Consider the following 15447-nt stretch of genomic DNA (forward strand, 5'->3'; position numbering starts at 1 on the left):
TACAAACTTTCCAAACTCGACCTTCTGTTCCTTCAGAAATATTGAAATGGGGTGTCTATATTAAACCGTTAGTCGTGGTCACAATAAAACAAGATGGGCGGGTAATGTCTGTCACATAACCGGAGCGTCGTGATTTCAATTCGAGACGTTAATTTAAATCTAATAATATTCAACAGAATCACGTTTGAATGGGAAATTTTCAAATAATTCTCTATGGTAATAATGGTGGTTCTGAAAAGAACCTTTGGTATCGGCGTTGGTGTTGATGATGATGCGCTGGATCGTTGGATATTTTTGGCATGATAGTTACGTGCCTGGCGAACTGTTTTGTAGCCTCGAACAAAACGACAAGACTGGCTTCTTCGGGTACCATTACGGCAGAACTTTATAAGCTTAGCTCTACTTTGAAATCCTGCACAATCTCACGAATCAGACACTAGTAGGGCCATTTTGTTTGCTACTAGCACGGAGCTGCACAAAAAAACCATTTAATGCAGTTAGTTCACGGGGGCTGCCAAAAAGCTTGAATAGAAGCATGCGACTTCAACGTTTCTCTTAAACACATGCAACAACACATTCGTTTTGGTAATACTGATAATAACAGTAGAAAGGAATGGAAAAGCAGTGCACGAAACGAGCGAGAGGATAATTTAAATTTTTGTTCCGTGTGCAAGCTACTTCTTTCCACACAACGTATTATGTTGCTTGTTGAAAATTTGCTACACACCTTAAAATGAAAGTTTCAGTTTAACTCTCACTAGAACACAATTGATTGGTCCTGAAAAGAACCGTTGCTTTTATTGTAATTTACGCCCACTCCCACAAACCGACCAAGTAGGCATCACTGGCTTCATTACGGCTGAGTTTTGTAAGCGTAGCTCGACTTTGAAGTAATACACAACCTTACGAACCAGACGCTGGAATGTTAGCCAGCGGATTAGTTGCTCCGTTGCCCTTTAGTTGGGGCGAAATACTAGCACGGCGGCAGTTCCTGATCGGTAGTTGGTTGCGATGGGCCACCAGTAGCTGGGCACTTTTGCGGACCGTCATCATCGCCAACTGCTTTCCTCCGGTGGACTGGCTGCTTGCTAGTGCTTGAACGAATACGAATGATGAGAAAAACCGACCGACCAATATTCATATATGAAAACACGAGAAAGCACTACTATCGCTCTCCCGCTCGTTTTCGTGCCATTCCTGTGCCTTTCCTTTCCGTTCGGCTACCAATACTAGCATAACCAAAACGAATATTCTGTCTTTCCATCGCCTTCAATCTAGTGGCCAGTGCTAGCAAACTTGCATGTTCAGTTTTTCAATAACAACATTCCAACAATATTTTCAAAGAATGTTGCAGATTTGAAAAGAAGGAAGGAGAAGATTTTCACAAATTTAAATTCTTTTGTTTTATTTGTTAGCGCTGATAAAGGCTATTTAGTTTGCTACTAGCAAGGAGCTGCACAAACAAATCGATTTATGCAGTTAATCAACGGAGGCTGCCAAAAAGTTCGAATAAAAGCATGCGACTAGTGTACTTTGCACGTTCTATATTTTATCAATACTAGAGAGGATCAATAAAATAATTCAAATTGTAATAGCGACATGCAATTGTGGCAACACTGGCCGAGATTGTGGGGGAACACGCACATTCGTTTTAGTTATGATGGTAGTAGCAGCAGAAAGGAACGGAAAAGCAGTGCACGAAAACGAGCAAGAGAGGATAAATTTAAATTCTCTTTCTTTCTTTCCACACATCGTATTTTTTATATAGCTTTCTGAAAATTATTTGTTATACACCATAAAATGTAAATTTCAGTTTAACTCTTATTACAACACAATTAATTGGTTCTGTAAAGAACCGTTTATTGTTTTATTGCGGGAGCATAATTCAGACGCACTCCCCGCGGACACGGTGTGCCAGAAAGCACTATTTTGCATCCTCGAACAAACCGACCAAGTATGCATCGTTGGCTTCTCGGGGCATCATTACGACTGAGCTTTGTAAGCGTAGCTCGATTTTGCAGTCCTGTACAATCTCACGACCCAGACGCTGGAACGGTAGCCTACTCTGTTGCCCTTTAGTTGGGGCGAAATTCTTGCAGGGCGACAGTTCCTGATCGGGTTGCGATGAGTCACCAGTAGCTGGGGCACTTTTTCCGCCGTCGTCATCGCCAACTGCTTTCCTTCGGTGGACTGGCTGCTTGCTAGTGCTTGAACGAATACGAATGATGAGAAAAACCGACCGACAGATATTTATATAATCGCGCTAATATGCACTACTATCGCTTTCTCGCTCGTTCTCGTGCCGTGCATGAGCCTTTCCTTTCCGTCCGGCTTCTAATGGCCTAACCAAAGGAATATGCCGTCTTTCCCCCACCAACTGCTCTCGTCAAGCAACCCAATGCGAATAACCATAGAAACAAACATGTAGTGGACCTATATATAAACTTTTCATTATTTTATTGTTCGGTTGGTCTACCAAAGTGACGGCTCTGTGCGGGATGGGCTGAAAATTTTCACTTTTCCGAGTCGTTTTCGAAAGATTTTTCAAAACACATTTTTTTGTTATTAGTGCATGTTATACATACTTCAAATTTTAAAACAGCATAGAGGAACATATTTGCAACAAATTGGCCTAAAAATCAAATCATTCTGTTTAGTATGATAAAAGTTATTAACGTTCAAAATCTGACGCGGCGCCGCAGCCGATATTTTGAAACGGGACCCCTATATTGAAACCTTAAATGTATTCTACATTAAAATTAATGAAATTAATGAAATGAATGAAATGAATGAAATGAATGAAATGATTGAAATGATTGAAATGAATGAAATGAATGAAATGAATGAAATGAATGAAATGAATGAAATGAATGAAATGAATGAAATGAATGAAATGAATGAAATGAATGAAATGAATGAAATGAATGAAATGAATGAAATGAATGAAATGAATGATATGAATGAAATGAATGAAATGAATGAAATGAATGAAATGAATTAAATGAATGAAATGAATTAAATGAATGAAATTAATGAAATTAATGAAATTAATGAAATTAATGAAATTAATGAAATTAATGAAATTAATGAAATTAATGAAATTAATGAAATTAATGAAATTAATGAAATTAATGAAATTAATGAAATTAATGAAATTAATGAAATTAATGAAATTAATGAAATTAATGAAATTAATGAAATTAATGAAATTAATGAAATTAATGAAATTAATGAAATTAATGAAATTAATGAAATTAATGAAGTTAATGAAGTTAATGAAATTAATGAAATTAATGAAATTAATGAAATTAATGAAATTAATGAAATTAATGAAATTAATGAAATTAATGAAATTATTGAAATTAATGAAATTATTGAAATTAATGAAATTAATGAAATTAATGAAATTAATGAAATTAATGAAATTAATGAAATTAATGAAATTAATGAAATTAATGAAATTAATGAAATTAATGAAATTAATGAAATTAATGAAATTAATGAAATTAATGAAATTAATGAAATTAATGAAATTAATGAAATTAATGAAATTAATGAAATTAATGAAATTAATGAAATTAATGAAATTAATGAAATTAATGAAATTAATGAAATTAATGAAATTAATGAAATTAATGAAATTAATGAAATGAATGAAATGAATGAAATGAATGAAATTAATGAAATTAATGAAATTAATGAAATTAATGAAATTAATGAAATTAATGAAATTAATGAAATTAATGAAGTTAATGAAATTAATGAAGTTAATGAAATTAATGAAATTAATGAAATTAATGAAATTAATGAAATTAATGAAATTAATGAAATTAATGAAATTAATGAAATTAATGAAATTAATGAAATTAGTGAAATGAATGAAATTAATGAAATGAATGAAATTAATTAAATTAATGAAATTAATTAAATTAATGAAATTAATTAAATTAATGAAATTAATTAAATGAATGAAATGAATGAAATGAATGAAATGAATGAAATGAATGAAATGAATGAAATGAATGAAATGAATGAAATGAATGAAATGAATGAAATGAATGAAATGAATGAAATGAATGAAATGAATGAAATGAATGAAATGAATGAAATGAATGAAATTAATGAAATTAATGAAATTAATGAAATTAATGAAATTAATGAAATTAATGAAATGAATGAAATGAATGAAATGAATGAAATGAATGAAATGAATGAAATGAATGAAATGAATGAAATGAATGAAATGAATGAAATGAATGAAATGAATGAAATGAATGAAATGAATGAAATGAATGAAATGAATGAAATGAATGAAATGAATGAAATGAATGAAATGAATGAAATGAATGAAATGAATGAAATGAATGAAATGAATGAAATGAATGAAATGAATGAAATGAATGAAATGAATGAAATGAATGAAATGAATGAAATGAATGAAATGAATGAAATGAATGAAATGAATGAAATGAATGAAATGAATGAAGTGAATGAAATGAATGAAGTGAATGAAATGAATGAAATGAATGAAATGAATGAAATGAATGAAATGAATGAAATGAATGAAATGAATGAAATGAATGAAATGAATGAAATGAATGAAATGAATGAAATGAATGAAATGAATGAAATGAATGAAATGAATGAAATGAATGAAATGAATGAAATGAATGAAATGAATGAAATGAATGAAATGAATGAAATGAATGAAATGAATGAAATGAATGAAATGAATGAAATGAATGAAATGAATGAAATGAATGAAATGAATGAAATGAATGAAATGAATGAAATGAATGAAATGAATGAAATGAATGAAATGAATGAAATGAATGAAATGAATGAAATGAATGAAATGAATGAAATGAATGAAATGAATGAAATGAATGAAATGAATGAAATGAATGAAATGAATGAAATGAATGAAATGAATGAAATGAATGAAATGAATGAAATGAATGAAATGAATGAAATGAATGAAATGAATGAAATGAATGAAATGAATGAAATGAATGAAATGAATGAAATGAATGAAATGAATGAAATGAATGAAATGAATGAAATGAATGAAATGAATGAAATGAATGAAATGAATGAAATGAATGAAATGAATGAAATGAATGAAATGAATGAAATGAATGAAATGAATGAAATGAATGAAATGAATGAAATGAATGAAATGAATGAAATGAATGAAATGAATGAAATGAATGAAATGAATGAAATGAATGAAATGAATGAAATGAATGAAATGAATGAAATGAATGAAATGAATGAAATGAATGAAATGAATGAAATGAATGAAATGAATGAAATGAATGAAATGAATGAAATGAATGAAATGAATGAAATGAATGAAATGAATGAAATGAATGAAATGAATGAAATGAATGAAATGAATGAAATGAATGAAATGAATGAAATGAATGAAATGAATGAAATGAATGAAATGAATGAAATGAATGAAATGAATGAAATGAATGAAATGAATGAAATGAATGAAATGAATGAAATGAATGAAATGAATGAAATGAATGAAATGAATGAAATGAATGAAATGAATGAAATGAATGAAATGAATGAAATGAATGAAATGAATGAAATGAATGAAATGAATGAAATGAATGAAATGAATGAAATGAATGAAATGAATGAAATGAATGAAATGAATGAAATGAATGAAATGAATGAAATGAATGAAATGAATGAAATGAATGAAATGAATGAAATGAATGAAATGAATGAAATGAATGAAATGAATGAAATGAATGAAATGAATGAAATGAATGAAATGAATGAAATGAATGAAATGAATGAAATGAATGAAATGAATGAAATGAATGAAATGAATGAAATGAATGAAATGAATGAAATGAATGAAATGAATGAAATGAATGAAATGAATGAAATGAATGAAATGAATGAAATGAATGAAATGAATGAAATGAATGAAATGAATGAAATGAATGAAATGAATGAAATGAATGAAATGAATGAAATGAATGAAATGAATGAAATGAATGAAATGAATGAAATGAATGAAATGAATGAAATGAATGAAATGAATGAAATGAATGAAATGAATGAAATGAATGAAATGAATGAAATGAATGAAATGAATGAAATGAATGAAATGAATGAAATGAATGAAATGAATGAAATGAATGAAATGAATGAAATGAATGAAATGAATGAAATGAATGAAATGAATGAAATGAATGAAATGAATGAAATGAATGAAATGAATGAAATGAATGAAATGAATGAAATGAATGAAATGAATGAAATGAATGAAATGAATGAAATGAATGAAATGAATGAAATGAATGAAATGAATGAAATGAATGAAATGAATGAAATGAATGAAATGAATGAAATGAATGAAATGAATGAAATGAATGAAATGAATGAAATGAATGAAATGAATGAAATGAATGAAATGAATGAAATGAATGAAATGAATGAAATGAATGAAATGAATGAAATGAATGAAATGAATGAAATGAATGAAATGAATGAAATGAATGAAATGAATGAAATGAATGAAATGAATGAAATGAATGAAATGAATGAAATGAATGAAATGAATGAAATGAATGAAATGAATGAAATGAATGAAATGAACGAAATGAATGAAATGAATGAAATGAACGAAATGAATGAAATGAACGAAATGAATGAAATGAACGAAATGAATGAAATGAATGAAATGAATGAAATGAATGAAATAAATGAAATGAATGAAATGAATGAAATGAATGAAATGAATGAAATGAATGAAATGAATGAAATGAATGAAATGAATGAAATGAATGAAATGAATGAAATGAATGAAATGAATGAAATGAATGAAATGAATGAAATGAATGAAATGAATGAAATGAATGAAATGAATGAAATGAATGAAATGAATGAAATGAATGAAATGAATGAAATGAATGAAATGAATGAAATGAATGAAATGAATGAAATGAATGAAATGAATGAAATGAATGAAATGAATGAAATGAATGAAATGAATGAAATGAATGAAATGAATGAAATGAATGAAATGAATGAAATGAATGAAATGAATGAAATGAATGAAATGAATGAAATGAATGAAATGAATGAAATGAATGAAATGAATGAAATGAATGAAATGAATGAAATGAATGAAATGAATGAAATGAATGAAATGAATGAAATGAATGAAATGAATGAAATGAATGAAATGAATGAAATGAATGAAATGAATGAAATGAATGAAATGAATGAAATGAATGAAATGAATGAAATGAATGAAATGAATGAAATGAATGAAATGAACGAAATGAACGAAATGAACGAAATGAACGAAATGAACGAAATGAATGAAATGAACGAAATGAACGAAATGAATGAAATGAACGAAATGAATGAAATGAACGAAATGAATGAAATGAATGAAATGAATGAAATGAATGAAATGAATGAAATGAATGAAATGAATGAAATGAATGAAATGAATGAAATGAATGAAATGAATGAAATGAATGAAATGAATGAAATGAATGAAATGAATGAAATGAATGAAATGAATGAAATGAATGAAATGAATGAAATGAATGAAATGAATGAAATGAATGAAATGAATGAAATGAATGAAATGAATGAAATGAATGAAATGAATGAAATGAATGAAATGAATGAAATGAATGAAATGAATGAAATGAATGAAATGAATGAAATGAATGAAATGAATGAAATGAATGAAATGAATGAAATGAATGAAATGAATGAAATGAATGAAATGAATGAAATGAATGAAATGAATGAAATGAATGAAATGAATGAAATGAATGAAATGAATGAAATGAATGAAATGAATGAAATGAATGAAATGAATGAAATGAATGAAATGAATGAAATGAATGAAATGAATGAAATGAATGAAATGAATGAAATGAATGAAATGAATGAAATGAATGAAATGAATGAAATGAATGAAATGAATGAAATGAATGAAATGAATGAAATGAATGAAATGAATGAAATGAATGAAATGAATGAAATGAATGAAATGAATGAAATGAATGAAATGAATGAAATGAATGAAATGAATGAAATGAATGAAATGAATGAAATGAATGAAATGAATGAAATGAATGAAATGAATGAAATGAATGAAATGAATGAAATGAATGAAATGAATGAAATGAATGAAATGAATGAAATGAATGAAATGAATGAAATGAATGAAATGAATGAAATGAATGAAATGAATGAAATGAATGAAATGAATGAAATGAATGAAATGAATGAAATGAATGAAATGAATGAAATGAATGAAATGAATGAAATGAATGAAATGAATGAAATGAATGAAATGAATGAAATGAATGAAATGAATGAAATGAATGAAATGAATGAAATGAATGAAATGAATGAAATGAATGAAATGAATGAAATGAATGAAATGAATGAAATGAATGAAATGAATGAAATGAATGAAATGAATGAAATGAATGAAATGAATGAAATGAATGAAATGAATGAAATGAATGAAATGAATGAAATGAATGAAATGAATGAAATGAATGAAATGAATGAAATGAATGAAATGAATGAAATGAATGAAATGAATGAAATGAATGAAATGAATGAAATGAATGAAATGAATGAAATGAATGAAATGAATGAAATGAATGAAATGAATGAAATGAATGAAATGAATGAAATGAATGAAATGAATGAAATGAATGAAATGAATGAAATGAATGAAATGAATGAAATGAATGAAATGAATGAAATGAATGAAATGAATGAAATGAATGAAATGAATGAAATGAATGAAATGAATGAAATGAATGAAATGAATGAAATGAATGAAATGAATGAAATGAATGAAATGAATGAAATGAATGAAATGAATGAAATGAATGAAATGAATGAAATGAATGAAATGAATGAAATGAATGAAATGAATGAAATGAATGAAATGAATGAAATGAATGAAATGAATGAAATGAATGAAATGAATGAAATGAATGAAATGAATGAAATGAATGAAATGAATGAAATGAATGAAATGAATGAAATGAATGAAATGAATGAAATGAATGAAATGAATGAAATGAATGAAATGAATGAAATGAATGAAATGAATGAAATGAATGAAATGAATGAAATGAATGTAATGAATGATATGAATGAAATGAATGAAATGAATGAAATGAATGAAATGAATGAAATGAATGAAATGAATGAAATGAATGAAATGAATGAAATGAATGAAATGAATGAAATGAATGATATGAATGAAATGAATGAAATGAATGAAATGAATGAAATGAATGAAATGAATGAAATGAATGAAATGAATGAAATGAATGAAATGAATGAAATGAATGAAATGAATGAAATGAATGAAATGAATGAAATGAATGAAATGAATGAAATGAATGAAATGAATGAAATGAATGAAATGAATGATATGAATGAAATGAATGAAATGATGAATGAAATGAATGAAATGAATGAAATGAATGAAATGAATGAAATGAATGAAATGAATGAAATGAATGAAATGAATGAAATGAATGAAATGAATGAAATGAATGAAATGAATGAAATGAATGAAATGAATGATATGAATGAAATGAATGAAATGAATGAAATGAATGAAATGAATGAATGTATGAAATGAATGAAATGAATGAATGAATGAAATGAATGAATGATGAAATGAATGAAATGAATGAAATGAATGAAATGAATGAATGAATGAAATGAAGGAATGAATGAATGAAATGAATGAAATGAATGAAATGAATGTAATGAATGATATGAATGAAATGAATGAAATGAATGAAATGATTGAAATGAATGAAATGATGAAATGAATGTAATGAATGAAATGAATGAAATGAATGAATGAATGAAATGAATGAAATGAATTGAAATGATGAAATGATTGAATGAATGATGAATGAAATGTAATGAATGAATGATTTGAATGAATTGAATGAAATGAATGAAATGATTGAAATGAATGAATGAATGAATGGAATGAAATGAATGATATGAATGTATATGAATGAAATGATGTATGGATTGTATGATGGAATGTTGATTGAATGTTTGTATGATGATATGAATTGAATGAATGATATGAATTGAATGAAATGAATGAAATGAATGTTTGAATGATTGTTGGTTTGGATTGTTGTATGGATTGTTTGTTGAAATGAATGAATGAATGTTGATATGAATGTTGAATGAATTGAAGGAATTGAATGAATGAATGAATGATGATTGTTTGAAATGAATGAATTGAATGATTGAATGTATGTTGTTTGGTTTGGATTTTGTTGTTTGGTTTGTTTGGTTTGTTGTATGAATGTTTGAATGTTGAATGGATTGAATTGAATGAATTGAATTGATTGAATGATTGATTGTTTGTATGTTAATGAATGAAATGATTGTATGATTGTTATGAATGTATGAATGATTGATGGTTTGTATGTTATGTTGTTTGGTATGAATGTTGATTGTTGATTGATTGAATGTATTGTTGGTTATGTAAGGATGTTTGTATGTTTTGTTGAAATGATATGAATGAATGAATGATTGAATGTATTGATTGAATGTTTGATATGAATGAATTGTTTATGTATGATTGTTTGAAATGATGTAATGAATGTATTGAATGAATGATGAATGTATGGAATGAATGAATGATGAATGAATGTATTGAATGAATTGAATGTATGTATGATTGATGTTTGATGAATGAATGTAATGATGTATGGAATGATTGTTGATGATTGAATGAATTGATTGAATTGAATGAAATGATGAAATGAATGAAATGAATGAATGATGAATGAATGAATGATGAATGATGAAATGAACGAAATGAATGAAATGAACGAAATGAATGAAATGAACGAAATGAATGAAATGAACGAAATGAATGAAATGAACGAAATGAATGAAATGAACGAAATGAATGAAATGAACGAAATGAATGAAATGAACGAAATGAATGAAATGAACGAAATGAATGAAATGAACGAAATGAATGAAATGAACGAAATGAATGAAATGAACGAAATGAATGAAATGAACGAAATGAATGAAATGAACGAAATGAATGAAATGAACGAAATGAATGAAATGAACGAAATGAATGAAATGAACGAAATGAATGAAATGAATGAAATGAATGAAATGAATGAAATGAATGAAATGAATGAAATGAATGAAATGAATGAAATGAATGAAATGAATGAAATGAATGAAATGAATGAAATGAATGAAATGAATGAAATGAATGAAATGAATGAAATGAATGAAATGAATGAAATGAATGAAATGAATGAAATGAATGAAATGAATGAAATGAATGAAATGAATGAAATGAATGAAATGAATGAAATGAATGAAATGAATGAAATGAATGAAATGAATGAAATGAATGAAATGAATGAAATGAATGAAATGAATGAAATGAATGAAATGAATGAAATGAATGAAATGAATGAAATGAATGAAATGAATGAAATGAATGAAATGAATGAAATGAATGAAATGAATGAAATATGAATGAAATGAATGAAATGAATGAAATGAATGAAATGAATGAAATGAATGAAATGAATGAAATGAATGAAATGAATGAATGAATGAAATGAATGAAATGAATGAAATGAATGAAATGAATGAAATGAATGAAATGAATGAAATGAATGAAATGAATGAAATGAATGAAATGAATGAAATGAATGAAATGAATGAAATGAATGAAATGAATGAAATGAATGAAATGAATGAAATGAATGAAATGAATGAAATGAATGAAATGAATGAAATGAATGAAATGAATGAAATGAATGAAATGAATGAAATGAATGAAATGAATGAAATGAATGAAATGAATGAAATGAATGAAATGAATGAAATGAATGAAATGAATGAAATGAATGAAATGAATGAAATGATGAATGAATGAAATGAATGAAATGAATGAAATGAATGAAATGAATGAAATGAATGAAATGAATGAAATGAATGAAATGAATGAAATGAATGAAATGAATGAAATGAATGAAATGAATGAAATGAATGAAATGAATGAATGATATGAATGAAATGAATGAAATGAATGAAATGAATGAAATGAATGAAATGAATGAAATGAATGAAATGAATGAAATGAATGAAATGAATGAAATGATGAATTGAATGAAATGAATGAAATGAATGAAATGAATGAATTGAATGAAATGAATGAAATGAATGAAATGAATGAAATGTATGAATTGATGAAATGATTGAAATGAATGAATGAATGATGAATGAATGAAATGAATGAAATGAATGAAATGAATGATATGATTGAATGAATGAAATGATTGAATTGAAATGAATGAATGAATGAAATGAATGAAATGAATGATATGAATGGAATGAAATGAATGAAATGAATGAATGAATGAATGATTGAAATGATGAATTGAATGAAATGATTGAAATGAATGAAATGAATGAAATGAATGAAATGAATGTAATGATGAAATGAATGAAATGAATGAATTATGAATGAAATGAATGAATGAATGAATTGAATTGAATGTATGTTGTTTGAATGATGATTGAAATGAATGAATGAATGTAATGAATGTATTGAATGATGATTGTATGAATGATTGAATGATGAATGAATGTATGAAATGAAATGTATGAAATGATTGAATGATGTTATGAATGAAATGAATGAAATGAATGAAATGAATGTAATGAATGATTGAATGAAATGAATGAAATGAATGAAATGAATGTAATGATTGAATTGAATGATATGAATGAAATGATTGAAATGATTGTTATGATTGATTTGATTATGTTTGATTGGTTGTTGTATGTTTGTTTGGTTTGTTATTTGTTTGATTTGAATGGATTGATTGAAGTTGTATTTATTGATTTGTTTGAATGTTTGATTGGAATGAATGATAGGTTATGTTTGTATGTTTGTATTGTTTGTTTGGATATGTTTGGATTGTATGAATGTTATGTTGATGTAATGATTGAATTGATAGTTTTGATTGTATTTGTTGATTGGTATGTTTGTATGTATATGATGGATTTGATTGTTATGTTGAATGGTATGTATGTATGTTTGATGTATGTATGATTGATGTTATGTTTGATTGGTATGATTGGTTATGTTTTGTTTGTTATGATGTTTGGTTTGTTTGATTTGTATGATTGTTGGTTTGTTGTATGTTAGGTTGTTTGTTGTTTGGTATGTATTGTTGTTTGATTGGTTTTGTTGGTTTGATTGGTTTGGTTGTATGTTGTTTGTTTGATTGGTTTGGTATGTTTGTATGTTTGGTTGTTTGGTATGTTTGTTTGTTTGTTGTTTGGTTTGTTTGTTTGTTGGTTTGTTGGTTGTTATGTTGGTTTGTTGGTTTTGTTTGGTTGTTTTGGTTGGTTTGTTTGGTTTTGTTTGTTTTGTTTGTATGGTTTGGTTTGTTTGTTTGTTGTTTGTTTGGTTTGTATGTTTGGTTGTTTGGTTGGGTTTTGTTGTTTGGTTTGTTGGTTTGTTGTATTGTAGGTTTGGTTTGTTTTGTTTGGTTTGGTTGGTTTGTTGTTTGGTTGGTTTGTTGGTTTGGATGGTTTGTTGGTTTGGTTGTTTTGTTGGTTTGTTTGGTTTGTTTGTTTGTTGGTTTGGTTGTTTGGTTGTTTTGTTGTTTGGTTTGTTGTTTGTTGTTTGTTTGGTTTGGTTTGTTTGGTTGGTTTGTTTGTTTGTGTTTGGTTGGTTTGTTTGTTTTGGTTGTTTTGTTTTGTTGGTTTGTTTGTTTGTTGTTTGGTTTGGTTTTTGGTTTTGGTTGGTTTGGTTGTTTGTTGGTTGGTTGTTGTTTGGTTGGTTGGTTTGTTGGTTTGGTTGTTTGTTGGTTTGGTTGGTTTGTTGTTTGTGTTTGTTGGTTTGTTGTTTGGTTGTTGTTTGGTTGGTTTGTTGGTTTGTTTGGTTTGTTTGTTTTTGTTTGTTGTTTGTTTGTTGGTTTGTTGGTTTGTTGGTTTGGTTTGGTTGTTTGGTTTGTTTGGTTGTTTGGTTGGTTTGGTTGTTTGTTGTTTTGGTTGGTTTGGTTGGTTTGTTGTTTGTTGTTTGGTTGGTTTGTTGGTTTGGTTGTTGTTTGTTTGGTTTTGGTTGTTTGGTTGGTTTGGTTGTTGTTGTTTGGTTTGGTTTGTTGGTTTGTTGGTTTGGTTGGTTGTTTGGTTGGTTTGTTTGGTTTTGTTGGTTGTTTTGTTGTTTGTTGGTTTGGTTTGGTTTGTTTGGTTTGTTGTTTGTTGGTTTGGTTTGTTGGTTGGGTTTGGTTGGTTTGTTGGTTGTTGGTTTGTGGTTTGTTGGTTTGGTTGTTGGTTGGTTTGTTGGTTTGGTTGGTTTGTTGTTTGGTTGTTTGTTGTTTGGGGTTGGTTTGTTGGTTTGTTTGTTTTTGTTTGTTGGTTTGGTTGTTTGGTTGGGTTTGGTTGTTTGGTTGGTTTGTGTTTGTTGTTTGGTTGGTTTGTTGGTTTGGTTTGGTTGGTTTGGTTGTTTGTTGGTTTGGGTTGTTTGTTGGTTTGGTTGGTTTGTTGTTTGGGTTTGTTGTTTGTTGGTTTGTTGGTTTGTTGTTTGGTTGGTTGGTTTGTTTGGTTGTTTGTTGTTTGGTTGTTGTTTGTTGGTTTGTTGGTTTGTTGGGTTTGGTTGTTTGGTTGGTTTGTTGTTGTTGTTTGGTTGTTTGGTTTGGTTGTTTGTTGTTTGTTGTTTGTTGGTTTGTTGTTTGTTGTTTGGTTGTTTGTTGGTTTGGTTGGTTTGGTTGTTTGTTGTTTGGTTGTTGGTTGGGTTTGGTTGGTTTGTTGGTTTGGTTGGGTTGGTTTGTTGGTTGGTTGTTTGTTGGTTTGGGTTGTTTGGTTGGTTTGTTGGTTTGTTGGTTTGTTGTTTGGTTGGTTTGGTTGGTTTGGGTTGGTGTTTGGTTGTTTGTTGGTTTGGGTTGGTTTGTTGGTTTGGGGGTTTGGTTGGTTTGTTGTTTGGTTGGGTTTGTTGTTTGTTGGTTTGGGTTGTTTGTTGGTTGTTGGTTGTTTTGGTTGGGTTTGGTTGGGTTTGTTGGTTGGTTGGTTTGTTGTTTGTTGTTTGGTTGTTTGTTGTTTGGTTGGTTTGGGTTGTTTGGTTGGTTTGGTTGTTGGGGTTTGTTGGTTTGTTTGTTTGGTTGGTTGTTTGGGTTGGTTGTTTGTTGTTTGGTTGGTTGGGTTGGTTTGTTGGGTTTGTTGGTTGGTTGGTTGTTGGTTTGGTTGGGTTGTTGTTGTTGTTTGTTGTTTGGTTGTTTGTTTGTTGGTTGGTTTGTTGGTTTGGGGTTGTTTGTTGTTTGGGTTGGGTTTGGTTGGTTTGGGTTGTTTGTTGTTTGGTTGGTTTGGGTTGGTTTGGTTGTTTGTTGTTTGTTGGTTTGG

At 27.7% G+C, this 15447-nt stretch overlaps 1 pseudogene; it reads right to left on the reverse strand.

The window, feature by feature from the left end:
• Window positions 1-14107: 14107 nt before the first annotated feature.
• Window positions 14108-14784, reverse strand: LOC131695368 (salivary glue protein Sgs-3-like; annotated as a pseudogene).
• Between the last annotated feature and the right edge of the window lie 663 nt (window positions 14785-15447).

The sequence above is a fragment of the Topomyia yanbarensis genome, unplaced genomic scaffold (assembly GCF_030247195.1).
Source record: "Topomyia yanbarensis strain Yona2022 unplaced genomic scaffold, ASM3024719v1 HiC_scaffold_398, whole genome shotgun sequence".
NCBI classification, from domain to species: domain Eukaryota; kingdom Metazoa; phylum Arthropoda; class Insecta; order Diptera; family Culicidae; genus Topomyia; species Topomyia yanbarensis.